The 14064-nt window shown below is 44.8% G+C and overlaps 1 protein-coding gene across 2 annotated transcripts in view; it reads left to right on the plus strand.

Annotated features, from left to right (window-relative positions):
- Positions 1 to 14064, plus strand: part of LOC116821627 (dynein axonemal heavy chain 5-like) — a 295723-nt gene that overhangs the window by 205792 nt on the left and 75867 nt on the right. The window lies entirely within an intron of this gene.

Genomic DNA, 14064 nt, shown 5'->3' on the forward strand with positions numbered 1-14064 from the left:
AGGATAACATTCTTCTGATAACTTGTATTTATCCTACACCTTTGACCACCTCACCCACACTCTAGTCACCAGTCGATCCCCTTTGGGATTTGGGACTTACTGCCACATTCCAGACCTCTGAGATCTTCAATTTTTTTTTTGTTCAGTCCACTTTCCACATTAATGTTCCATTTCTGTTGCACACCTTCTCTCCTCATTCATTTTTCATGGGCTAATGCCCCTTCAGCAGCGGTCCAATGGTGTTCCTGGTGGCTCCAGGTCTAAGCTCTGCCCTTCAAATCAGGCCACCAGATTTTCTGCCTACAGAAGTATGACAAATTGGCCTTTCACTTTCTCCCAACTATTTTGTTTTATCATCTTTGTTTTTATTCATTTTTGTGCAGTTGCAAGTTATAATCTTCTTTCTCCTCCTCCTCCCCGTATCAGGTAAATAGCAGTGTGGTGGTTTCAACTACTTGGATGTGCCACTGCCAGTCTCTTCTGTCCCCACTCGGGCACTGCTGAGCTATCCTGCAAATAACTGGCTTAAATGTAAGCACTGCTCCCTACACAAGGCAGCACTTACAGGCTCTCTAGAGAGGGAATTATGTCCTGCCACTTCCCAGGGCATGGGGCTTGGAGCCAGAGTGGCATGTCAGGTCCCTGCCCTGCCCTGTGGAGTCATGGCTTCAAAGCAGAAAAGCCCACTAGGGGTTTCTGAACTTTCAGGGAGAGAGCCTAAAGACAAGGAGGAAGGTATCTGGCCAGCTCAGCAGGCAAGTTCCACAACAGAGCTGGGCTGGGTCCTGAAAGGGGCCCTCTGCTGCTCCTTGGGGAAAGTAGCAGGCCTCTTACCTAACTCCCCTTCCAGGGAGGTAAGTGAGAAATCCCTTCCCATGATCAGAATGATCCTCACTGACTGAGGAAAGCCATGAGTGGTACTAGGTTGCACATATAGTATTTAGCTGGGTGTTAGCTAGCCTGGAGGAGCAGGCCTTTCAGACTCCCCAAGTCAGTTAACAAGATTCTTCAACAACCAGTACCCTTCCTCTGTTGTATGGTCTGCAGTATTAATTTAGATAGAATATATGGGCTAGAAGTGTTAACATACCCACTCACTGTCCAACATTAAACAGTGTTAAACGAGGTCCGGGGTTTGATATATGGAAACCTCAGCCTGCTTAATACCATGGCAAACACACCATTAAAAATCCTTTAACTTTTTATTAAAGATAAAGAAAAGAAGGAAAGCATTTGAAATGTAAAGTACTCAGTAAGGCTTTCATGTTAACAACATTGTTTGTTCTGTTTCCCGTTAGCTGGAGAGAGCTTTTAAAAGAGGGGAAAAAGCCTTGTTTGACAGACTCTTAGATGGTAACAAAGATGGTAATAACTGTCCTTTTAGGGAGAAGAAAAGTTAGCTGAAATTGACTGAAGCTGTTGTTGCTGCTGCAGTTAAAGTCCAATCCTGTTTCATCCCAGGCATGTTTGAGAATCAGCTGGAGCCAGTAGAGATGGCAGTGTCATTTGGGTGCCTCTCTCTGGCCCAGTCTGGTCAGAACATGTCTCAGGATTAAGATAAGGCAAGTCCAGGGTCTCAGTAGACAGTGCGGGTTGCAGCCATGATGGTGAAACACTCCAGTAGCTATTTTTCTTTAAATCTTTCTTGAAGGATGCTGTCGTGGGTCTGGTACACCCTGTCACCCTTTGGGGTCAGGGTAGGGTGTTGTAGCCCCATGGCTGAGTCCAAATGGCTACCCTTAGCCCCAGGGCAGTATGACCTAAGGGCCAGTGTCAGTGAGGCTGCCCTCTTAAGCGGGGCAGTGTGCCCTAGAGACCAGAGTCAATATGGCTGCCCACTTATCAGGGCCTTGTGGCCTAGCAGCCAGGGGGGAAGTGGGCCGCCACTCAGGGCTGGCAGCCAGGGTAGGGACCGGTCCCTCCATAGTCCACTGGATCCCAACCCAGGGCCCTGTCCGCATCAAGTGGATTCACCACTAGGTCAGTGGGGATCCATCTGAAACATATTGGCTTTGTCCTGTTCCACAACTGGATCAGTGTCTAGCTCCCCTGGGTTACTTCCTACCCTCTTTTCCAATGTTGCTGTCCACACATCCCCTGGGCATCTGGGGTCATCAGCTTGTGAAGCTCCCAACAACTCCGTCCTCTCTTGGGCTTCCATGGGCAGCTGAGTTTCTGCCTAGCTCTTGATGCACTTTGCCTCCGCGATCTGGAGCTCCAGCAACTGCCGGGAGGGAGCCTGTAATGTGCATCCTCTTTCTTCGGTGGGCAGCCCTGACTGAGCTGGGCTACTCTCTTTTATACTGAGGCTCCAGTTGGAGCGTGCCCAGCAGTGGTGAGGAGGTGTGGCATCCTCCACCCACAATATGGGGTTAACCCGTTCTTGTCCAGCGCAGGGCTGGTACACCCCATCACAGACCCAAAAGGAAGTGGTAGGTGGAACAGACCATCCCCTCATTATTTTGTCCACCAGTTAGGCCTAGTTTTTGACACACCAATTTTGGCTCACTGATTTCTGTTTCTACTTCTCATATTTACCAAGCATGATCTTACCACATTCTGTGAGTTATATCAGGAGGCCTTTTTGTTTGGACTAATTTAGTCTTTCTGCCTCCTTTTTGTATCTTTTCCCATCAGCATTATAGGTTATTGTGACATCTTATGAACATTCACATTCTTTTTACAGTTGAGCTCACAATTAGGCCCAGTTTGTGAGCCCAGTTATCACAACAGGTCCCGAGCCCAGTATAAATAGTGTACTACCTCCCCACAGTAAACAGCAGGAGAAGTAGTACCACATTTGGATCACAAGAGAACCCAAAGAAATCCATCCCTACAGGACTTTTTCAGGACACAGTGTCAGTCAGCGTCTTGCAAGGAACTCTTAATATTAATAAAATATCTTCCCTTTCAAGGATTATTAGGTACATGTGTTCCAGTTGATGCCTCCTTTGCGGGCCTTGTTAAGATCTAAATGAGAACATCTGTTTAAACCAAATGTTAAACTAAAATATTTATATAAATCAAAGACATTTCATAAATGTTGGAAGCCTAAAGTGGATGCAGCAGTAGCTACTCCAGTGAAAGACATAGTCACCACTTCTGAAGGGGACTTTCTCCAAAAGATGTCATAGAGCATAATGGTGATGAGACACTTCACAGCAATTTCAAAGCCTCAGCTATAGCCTTTCAAACCAAAGGTTTTTCATTTATGTAGTAAGAAAAGCCTACTCTGTGGCAAACAAGTGGCTCATTGTCTAAAAGTATGATCCTTGCTTGGAGTGAGACGTCTTGGGTTCTGTCCTGGTCAAACCTTGGTTGTGATCTGCAATGAGCAAAGGTTTCCAACTTGGTGGCTACAAGGAAGCTGTGTCACACCCATGAATAGCCACCACTCATCCTAAACAGATATTGTGCATGCAGACTTCCAGGTGAGGAAATATTGGGGGAAAGATTAGAAAAATTACTAGCTGAGATTGCAGAGAGGCCTTGGCTCTCATTGTTAAAGCCAGCATAACAATCCACTGGTTGCTACCAACACCAAGGACATCGGTGGAGGGACTGTTACTCTGGAAGAGAGAAAAATCTGGAGCGGAAGTTTCCAAAAACACTTAGATAATTTTTCCTCCAAATGTACACAAATCCTTTTTATCTTTGTCATGCTGAGGATTTTGTCAAAAGAGCTCACAATTCCTGTAGGAGACTCTTCCTTCTGATCCAGCCTCTTCACCAAGACTCTTAAGTGGCTGGCTGAAGTCACCATAGATGCCAACTTTTCCCCACGCCGGTGGGTACTTGACCCCTCGCCCTGACCCCACCCCTTCCCTGCCCCCATTTCAACCCCTTCCCCAAAGTCCCCACGCCAACTCTGCCCCCTCCCTGCCTCTATTGGACCCTTTCCCCAAATCTCTGCCCCGGCTCCGCCTCTTCCCTGAGCACACCATGTTCCTGCTCCTTCCCAGCGCTTGCTGTGCAAAACAGCTGCTTTGTGGTGGCAAGCACTGGGAGCGAGGGGGGGGAAAGCGGGCACGTGGCACGTTCAGGGGAGGAGGTGGAGCGGAGGCAGAGGTGAGCTGGGGTGGGGAGCTGCTGGTGAGTGCAGAGCACCCACCAGTTTTTCCCCATGGGTGCTTCAGCCCCGGAACACCCATGGAGTTGGCATCTATGGTTGTCACAGAGTCCACACAGGTTTCCTCCTTCTCGCCCTGTGCTTAGGCTCGTAAAATAAGAGTTCTCACACCTTCTTCCGGTGTTTCACCCTTGTGCTTTATTTTACAGTGCCACTGTGTAGTCCCCTTTATCCCCCAAGAGTTATCCCCTTTCCTTGAGGCTCCCTTCCTGTGGTGAGGAGACAGAGATGTAGCCTCCTGTCCCCTCCCTGGCTAGCCTCCTAACTGAGTTTTGTTCAGGGCTTTTATAGTTCTCCTAGCCTTCAGCCCAGCTGTCGCTGCTTAGCTTAGTCTATTGTAGTGAGCCAGCCCTCATTAGGGCCCGCAGCTGGGCTCCCTGCCGGCAGCTTTGAGCCTCTGCCCCTGGCCTCTCTGCCCGAAAGCAGGGCTTAGCCTGCATTTCAGCAGGGCATTCAGGGGGGTTTACCCCTGCCCTGCCACACACAGCAAGGCACAGGATGCATGTTACACACTAAAACCCATGCACAGACAACATGCCAATCAGTACCCTGTCCAGAGAAACACACCCCTTCTAAATGAACAGCTGCTGAAAAGGATTTATAGCCACCAGTTCTTCAAGATCATGAGGAGCTTTTGATCCCAGTGCAGAGAATTGTTCTCCCAAGGATCAAAACAGACATGGCTTTGGCTGTAATTTTACCAAAATGGTAAAGATTTGCAAAGATCCAAAACTTGATTGCATCAGTCATCTCCTGAGAGGTCATCAGTAGTTAGTTATCAGAGAGGTAATCAGGTTAGTCTGTATCAGCAAAACCAACGAGTCCTTGTTACTTTTTGTAGTGACACAGCTACTCCGAGTCTTTATTCAGGCCTAATTTGATGTTGTCAAGTTTGCAAATTAATTCCAGCTCCACAGTTTCTCGTTGAAGTCTGTTTTTGAAGTTTTTTTGTTGAAGAATGGCCACTTTTAAGTCTATCATTGAGTGTCCAGGGAGATTGAAGAGCTCTCCTACTGGTTTTTGAATGTTACAATTGTTGATGTCAGATTTGTGTCCATTTATTCTTTCGCGTAGAGACTGTCTGGTTTGGCCAATGTACATGGCAGAGGGGCATTGCTGGCACATGATGGCATATATCACATTGGGAGATGTGCAGGTGAGTGAGTGCCTGATGGTGTGGCTGATGTAGTTAGGTCCTGTGATGATGTCCCTTGAATATATCTTATATATCTATATATCAGAGTTGGCAACGGGGTTTGTTGCAGGGATTGATTCCTGGGTTAGTGTTTCTGTTGTGTGGTGTGTAGTTGCTAGTGAGTATTTGCTTCAGGTTGGGGCGCTGTCTATAAGCGAGGACTGGCCTGTCTCCCAGGATCTGTGAGAGTGATGGATCATCCTCCAGGATAGGTGTAGATCTTTGATGATGTGCTGGAGAGGTTTTAGTTGGGGGCTATAGGAGAGGATGGCTAGTGGCGTTCTGTTACTTTCTTTGTTGGGCCTGTCCTGTAGTAGTATAATTTGACACCATCAAATTAGGCCTGACTAAAGACTGGAAGTGGCCTCACTGTTGATACTCTCACCTTCTTGTCAACTGTTGGGTTGGGGCACATCCACCCTGACTGAATTGGCCTTATTAGCGCTGATCCCCCACTTGGTAAGGCAACTCCTATCTTTTCATGTGCTGTATATTTATACCTGTCTACTGTATTTTTCACCCATGAAATTTTATGCCCAAATAAATGTGTTAGTCTCTAAGGTGCCACAAGAACTCCTCGTAATAGTGAGTTAGTTGTTTCCAGTGGTTAGGATTGCTAGTGCCATGCATCAGCTTCATCCCTCATGGGTTTCTCAAAGCACAGCTGCTGAAATTCCTTCTGAAACATAAAACCATGTGCTTGATGCAATGCAAAATTAAGCATTATTCTCAGATAACATCCAATGCCCCTTTGTGAGAGGTAAGCATAAACAACATGCTGAAAGCCAATACAACATTCATGCTAGACCCTTGCATACTCACTATGGAAGCAAGCATAGTTGGAAGACAAATTTCCAAAATCTCATTGTATGTGTCCTTTTAGTTCACTTCGACACCTCTGTCAGGATGTGTCTTTAAATAAATTATTTTAAAAAGCAAAAACCACAAACATGGCCATATGGGAAGGGACCCCTGAGTACCGTATCCTTTCTATGAACATGAGCAGTACCAGCTGCCTAAGTGGCAGGCACTTATGGTATTTGCAGAGGAAGTCTCTTCCTTCTTCCTGTTAAGAGATGGCTTATTTTTGAGGCATGAATGTTTATATCCATTCTGAAAACTAGGGAATAACCAGAGACCAAAGCTTCCCCATGGCAATGGATGTAGTGTCCTGGGAAGAGAAGAATCTGCTGCCTTTCCCGAGAGTTCACATAAAGGATACTGAAGAGATGAAAATGAAGAGTTGAAATCCTCCTCCTCATCCTTCACTGGCCCAAAAGGTACTTTGCGCTTGCTAAATAGCCAAGGACCCCACATTGTACCTTCAGAAAAGACCAGACATCTTGAAGCTGGGATTCCTTCACGTAGACTGGGAACATCTACCATTAACAGCTTGGGCATTGGAAGAGAAGTGTAGTTCACCATGGAATCTCCATTAAGCAATGATACAGTTTCGTATCCAGACAGAACTCAACCAAGATATTTCATTTACTGATCTGGTCAAATTTACATTTCAGGATTGTAGGGGAGCAGAAAGCTCTTTGAGACAGCGACTGCCTCACTGTGTATTGCCCAACACAGTAGTGCCCTGACCTCTCAATGCTGTTGTGATATGAATATTATAATAATCCCAAAGATCTGGTGATCTTGGCTACACTAGAGTTTCTCCAGAAGGTTTGGTTGGAGTCCTACAACTGAGCACTATAGAAATGTGTGTACCAACCATAGTGGCATTTTGTAGCCAGGCACATCATATCTTCCATTTGAGTATCAGGTGCCAAGTTTCATCACAGTGACAAATTAGACAAGCCTTTGGCTGGCCTTTCTTGTCACCATTACTTCTGAAAAGTAAGTTTTAGAATTAGTGCCCATATCCCTACAAAAACCACACTGCCTTTGTCATGAAGAAAAAGTTAATCTTATACTTCCAGAAACCTTTCTCTTCAGGATAAGTTATGCTTTCCACAATTCCTAGGAAATAGTTCTCCCGTCATTTTATTCTAACCCTTGGAAGATTTGTGGCATAAATGGGCATTCTTACAGCTCTAAAGATACATTTTAAGCATATGGAATGCGTTTGCCTATTACACCCTGTTCATCTCATTCTATCATAATCCCAAGGCCTGACAGCCTCAAAGTTCCTGCAGGCAAGATGTAAAATCCTGCACCAGTTGGCATGCTATTCTGTGAATAGCTGGGGAACTATTCACAAAAATTGGTAAGGGTACTGGGGAGAAGGTGTATGAACCTCTATCATAAGCCTAACTCCCAAATCTGTACCTTAGTGTCCAGAAATCTGGGTGCCTAGCATGAACTTCCAAGCTTAATTACCAGCTTGGATCTTATCTCTCTGCCACCAGACAGGAATTACAGCACCTGCCTCGCTCTGGTCCCCCAAACTTTCCCTGGGGGACCCCAAGACTCAGAGGTCCTGAGTCTTACCACAAAGGGAAATAACCCACTTCCCTTCCCCCCTCTCTCTCCCACCCAGACTTTCCTCTCTGGCTAACCTGAGAGTACTGATGCAATCTCTTTACATCACAATACCAAGAAGTATGTCTCCTCTCTTCCACAAAGAGACAAACCCCTAATACAAGGAAACAGAGAAGATTCTATCTCTCCCCCCCCTCCCACAAATCCCCTGGTGCTGCAGAGCTTACCCTCCGTAGATCTAACACAAAGAGAATTCCCTCCCTTTCGTTCCTTAGCCTACCCAGAGAGAAAAACTCAAACAAGTCTTAAAAAGAAAACTTTATATAAAAAGAAAGAAAAAAGACATAAGAATATAATCCCTGCATCAAGTGACAATACAGGGCTATTGCTTATAAGAAAAATATGAATAAACAGTCTGATTCAAAAAGATATCCAATTTGAAACATTCCAGCAAGCTACACACATGTAAATACAACCAAACAACATAAAAGCCCATATTGTTTTTCTACCTGTACTTACAATTTGGAAACAGAAGATTAGAAGATAGAAAGAACCTTCTCGTAGCTGAGAGACAGACAAAAGACTCAGACCCCAAAAATTCCCTCCCTGACTTTGAAAAATCCAGTTTCCTGATTGGTCCTCTGGTCAGGTGTTTGGTTCCCTTTGTTAACCCTTTACAGGTAAAAGAAACATTAACCCTTAGCTATCTATTTATGACAGCCTCATCTGAGGAATATTTGCAAAGTAAGTTTCCGTTCCTCTGCAGAGGCATCCTCTGGTAGGAAGGTGCTACTGGGTTGTTTCCCACATAATTCCTTAATGTATAAAGTTCTTGCTTTATATGGAGGAAATGTCTATTCCTGCCTACTATGCTACTATAATAATTGAACTCTGCTTACTCTTTCCCTCCCAACATCCGGTATGCACTGCTCATTACTTCCCAGGTGTAATGAATGAGGAGAGAAGCCGTGCAACAGAATGAAAATTTTCTTACCTGATAATTTTATTTCTGTCAGCACCTTCTCTCTGAATTCAACCCATCCTGGTAGTTTGGTAAATGACCAGAATATAAATTGAAAATGTTCTCTAGTGAGAGATTTAGACATATAGTATCTTAATGCTAATAATTGGTTGCTGGAGGGTTTCTCTATTTGTGGAAGAACTCTGCTGTAGGCCTGAACTGAAGGGTGGAGCATAATCCTGGAGCCTCCAGCAACACTACCTTTGAATTCCATAGTTGGGGGTCATTAATCCATTAGTGGTGAATGAAGAGAGAAGCTGCTAACAGAAGAGAAGTTTCTTACTTGATAGTTTTCTATTCTCCTCAACAAGTGTGGAATTTTTATCTCCTCTCCAAATTCCACTGCAAGGAAGCAAAATGGGCAATAGTGCAATCCTGCATCTTTGATGGATTTGAAGTCCAATATCTCATGATCCTGAAGAGGTAGAAATGGGAGCTTTATACCATTGTCTGCCAATGTTGTGCTGTTGGAGATGGATTATTGGGAGAGTGCCACCAAGGCAGCTGAAGGTGCATGAGGATTGCAATTTATCACATGGATACCCCTCTCTGTTAATGTGGTGAATAGTATACTGCCTCTAGATCCTTTCAAAATGAGGTTGATGTGAGAAAAGAGATTGATAAAAAGATAAGGACAACAACATCATGGGTAATGATGATGTCCCAGATGTGATATTATGACCTAAACCCTTACCTGTCTCTTGTGCTTGCAACCTCCAAACAGAAGGCCACATCATCTAGGGAGGGAAATCAATAGGATTTGGTATCAGGCCCAGAACCCGTAAACCAGTAATTGATAAACATCACCCCCCTCCCAGATATGGTGAAGAAACACAGCTAAAAGCATGACAAAACTAAAATGAGAAAAGAGAAAAAAATTCTAGACAAATTAGAGGATTGGGCCAAAAGAAATCTGATGAGGTTGAACAAGGACAAGTGCAGAGTCCTGCATTTAGGACAGAAGAATCCTATGCACTGCTACAGACTAGGGACCGAATGGCTAGGCAGCAGTTGTGCAGAAAAGTACCTAGGAGTTACAGTGGACGAGAAGCTGGATAAGAGTCGACAGTGTGCCCTTGTTGCCAAGAAGGCTAATGGCATTTTGGGCTGTATAAATAGGGGCATTGCCAGCAGATCGAGAAAAGTGATCGTTCCCCTCTATTCAACATTGATGAGGCCTCATCTGGAGTACTGTGTCCAGTTTGGGGCCCCACACTACAAGAAGGATGTGGAAAAACTGGAAAGAGTCCAGCAGAGGGCAACAAAAATGATTAGGGGGCTGGAACACATGACTTATGAGGAGAGGCTGAGGGAACTGGGATTGTTTAGTCAGCAGAAGAGAAGAATGAGGGGGGATTTGGTAGCTGCTTTCAACTACCTGAAAGAGGGTTCCAAAGAGGATGGATTTAGACTGTTCTCAGTGGTAGCAGATAACAGAACAAGGAGTAATGGTCTAAAGTTGTAGTTGAGGAGGTTTAGGTTGGATACTAGGAAAAACGTTTTCACTAGGAGGGTGGTGAAGCACTGGAATGGGTTACCTAGGGAAGTGGTAGAATCTCCCTCCTTAGATGTTTTTAAGGTCAGGCTTGACAAAGCCCTGGCTGGGATGATTTAGTTGGGGATTGGTCCTCCTTTGAGCAGGGGGTTGACCTCCTGAGGTCCCTTCAAACCCTGATATTCTATGATTCTATGATTAGGCAATACAAGGTGGACAGCAATACAGAGGCCTCCTTTGGCAGAAAGGCTCTTCAGGCAGTGGCCCAAATATAATACAGACTTCTGAATGAGTTTACAAAAGTGGGGTAATTCTTTCCTACAAACTTTTGTTTCATATCCCTCCCTACATCTGATCACGACTCGCTACTTCCCAAACATCTGGAATTGTGGGAGAAGCAAGGCTACAGAAAGGTAAATTTCTTGCCAATAATTTAATTTCTGCTAACAGTGTCTCTCACAATTCTTCCCTGCCTAGATGGCCCATGAGTCAAGAGCCAGATATAGTCATTAGCATATAATCATCTTCCTTGGTCTAATATATATAGTTATTTCATTATATCTGGAATATGTGTTAATAATAATATGAAAGTTTTACAGTTTGGGAATAACTCATTTGGCTCAAGCAGCAGCAGAGAGGGCACGGCTAAATTGTGCACGGCAAAATGCTGATCCCCTCCATGAGCTGCAGAAAGAGGAGAGTAACTAAAGCATCCAGAATTGTGGGACACTCTGATAGCAGAAAGGAAATGATACATAAGAAATTTTCCAATGCTGGTTCTGTGTAGGATATATGTTTTGGGAACCAGAGTGATAAAGTACGTTTATTGGGTGTAACCACACACATTTTGGATAGATTTCTGTCTTTATTTAAATTCAAACACATCAGTATATATTCCTAGCACCATGGCCATGGGAAATTGGGGGATACTGGCCCTGAAATAACTTTTTCATCAATTTTCTAACATCACACCAGTAGTTATATCAGAATTTAAAGTCAAAAACATTTTCTCCCCGGTTCTTCATGTGAAAAAACACACTGGGTTCTTTTTGCTGACATTTAGATTTATAAACATCCCTTTTTCTTTTCTGGGTCTCTTTGGCTTGGTCTACACTACGCGTTTAAACCGATTTTAGCAGCGTTAAACCGATTTAACGCTGTACCCATCCAGACTATGAGGCCCTTTACATCGATATAAAGAGCTCTTTAAATCGGTTTCTGTACTCCTCCCCAACGAGAGGAGTAGCGCTAAAATCAGTATTACCATATCGGATTAGGTTAGTGTGGCCACAAATCGACGGTATTGGCCTCCGGGCGGTATCCCACAGTGCACCACTGTAACCGCTCTGGAAAGCAATCTGAACTCGGATGCAGTGGCCAGGTAAACAGGAAAAGCCTCGCGAAATTTTGATTTTCATTTCCTGTTTGCCCAGCGTGGAGCTCTGATCAGCACGGGTGGCAATGCTGTCCCAAATCCAAAGCGTCCACATGTCATCAGGAATACTGTATCTATCGCTGTATGCGAGGACAAATCCGTTTCAACTTTTACAGAAGACAAAGCCAAGCGTTTGAAAAAAAAAATCTCCAGGCTACACCGTCTGCATGACAAGCGTAATGGAAAGCTAAGACTCAATGGACGCTCATGAGGAGGGAGTTACGAGATCTCCAGCTTATCCCACACTTCACAGCAGTCTCCGAAATATTTGCCATCTTGCTGAGCTCCAGGCCTGACGGGTTCAAACAATTGTCTGGCGTGGTTCAGGGAATAGCTCAATCAATTTACTCTCCCCCGCACGTGAAAGAAAAGGGAAAGATAGTTTTCTTGACGTCTTCAATGCACACCATGTATAACTAATGCTGCTGCGTAGACGCGATGATGCGCAGTGAAGAGCAGTATCCGTCCTCTCCCTCCCGGTGCAGATTAGTACAATATGACTGATACCTTTGTCACATACAGCCGTGTAGTGTTCCTGGCTGCTCAGGTGCGCGGTGGCGGGGCGCTCTGGTAAAAATAGATATGATCCGGTCATTCCAGTACGGAGTACAGAACGCTTGTAACTGTCTTCATCATAGCAACTGGGGGCTGAGCGCATAGCCCCGCCCTTTCCTGTGTAAAGAAAAGTGATGTACTGCCTGAATCATAGCAGCAGCCATGCGGTGGCCTCCTCTCACCGCACCGTAATGTGTCTGGCTGATGCCATAGCCCGGGGGCTGCTCCCCCTCTTTTATCTCATACAGTCACTGTGTTGTTCTTCGTTGCATTCTTTATACATCATGAACAAATGCGGGGGACACTGCCACGAGCCCAGGATGGTAGGGAGGAAGAAGCAACGGGTGGGGTTGTGCAGGGCACCCCCCCCGATGGCATGTAGTTCGTCATTCTGCGGGATCTGACACAGAGCACTGTGTCTCTATACACTGGTTTCTAGTACACTTGCCCCATATGCTAGGCAGGACCTTCTCATTTTTAGACACGCATAAAGGAGGATGCTTGGGAGTCGTTCCATGTTTGCTTTGCCCTGCCATTCTAGCCAGTGCACCATGATAGCAGCAGCAGTCAGAGAACAGAGTAATCACGTCATCTCATGAACAATTGTACCCCAGCAGATGGACGAAGACTGATACTGTCTCTGCTATATGGCGCAAAAGCAAGGATATGCTGCTGTGTCACGCTGGATTATGCCTGTGCTTGCACATCCAGTACACATACGGTGACTGCAAAAAAAAGCTAAACGGGCTCCATGGTTGCCGTGCTATGGCGTCTCCCAGGGCAATCCAGGGAGAAAGGGCGCGAAATGATTGTCTGCCGTTGCTTTCCCGGAGGAAGGAATGACTGACGACATTTACCCAGAACCACCCGCGACGATGATTGTTGCCCCGTCAGCCACTGGGCTCTCAACCCAGAATTCTAAGGGGTGGGGGAGACTGCGGGAACTATGGGATAGCTATGGAATAGCTACCCACAGTGCAACGCTCCGTAAATCGATGCTAGCCTTGGACCATGGACGCACACCGCCAAATTAATGTGCTTAGTGTGGCCGCATGCACTCGACTTTATACAATCTGTTTTATAAAACCGGTTTATGTAAAATCGGAATAATCCTGTAATGTAGACGTACCCTTTGAAAGTATATTAAAACTCCTCCTTTTCTTTTCATCTCTTTTTACATTTTAGGTTTTTTTTTCATGGTTTATCATTTCTGTGTTTATCATTTCTAGGAGTGGGACTACTCAACAGACATTGGTCTAGGGGTTCTGGACCATACACCAAACTTCCCAATGTAAGGTTGGTCTTCAAGCTGGGAGTCAAGGGGTGAAAAGGGTTAGGCCAGATCCTTAGAAGGGCGAGGGTTTAGGTCATAGCATCACACCTGGAACATCTTCATTTCCTGTGTTGTATTTATCTTATTTCTCAATCAATCTCTTCTCATCCATCAACCTAATTTTGACAGAAGCTATGGGTATAGTGCTATTGTGGTGGTTTTTTATATACTTCAGTTTTAACAAGGCTAAAAGTGTGAACAGCTATAGTAGTAATCTTTTCAATTATATGTTTTATATTTATTTAATTATATCTGTGTACTATATTTCTAAATGTTTTAATTGAAAAAGTATATATAGAGATGCTAGATAATACTTAGTCCTGCCTCAGTGCAGGGGACTGGACTAGATGACTTTTTGAGGTCCCTTCTAGTCCTACTTTTCTATGAATCTATGTCTTCTGGGCAAGGGCTTTCTTCATTTTAATTGTGTGTGTATCTTAGTGTCATCTGAAAGAACACAATTTACCA

This window comes from Chelonoidis abingdonii, chromosome 2 (genome assembly GCF_003597395.2).
Source record: "Chelonoidis abingdonii isolate Lonesome George chromosome 2, CheloAbing_2.0, whole genome shotgun sequence".
NCBI classification, from domain to species: Eukaryota; Metazoa; Chordata; order Testudines; family Testudinidae; genus Chelonoidis; species Chelonoidis abingdonii.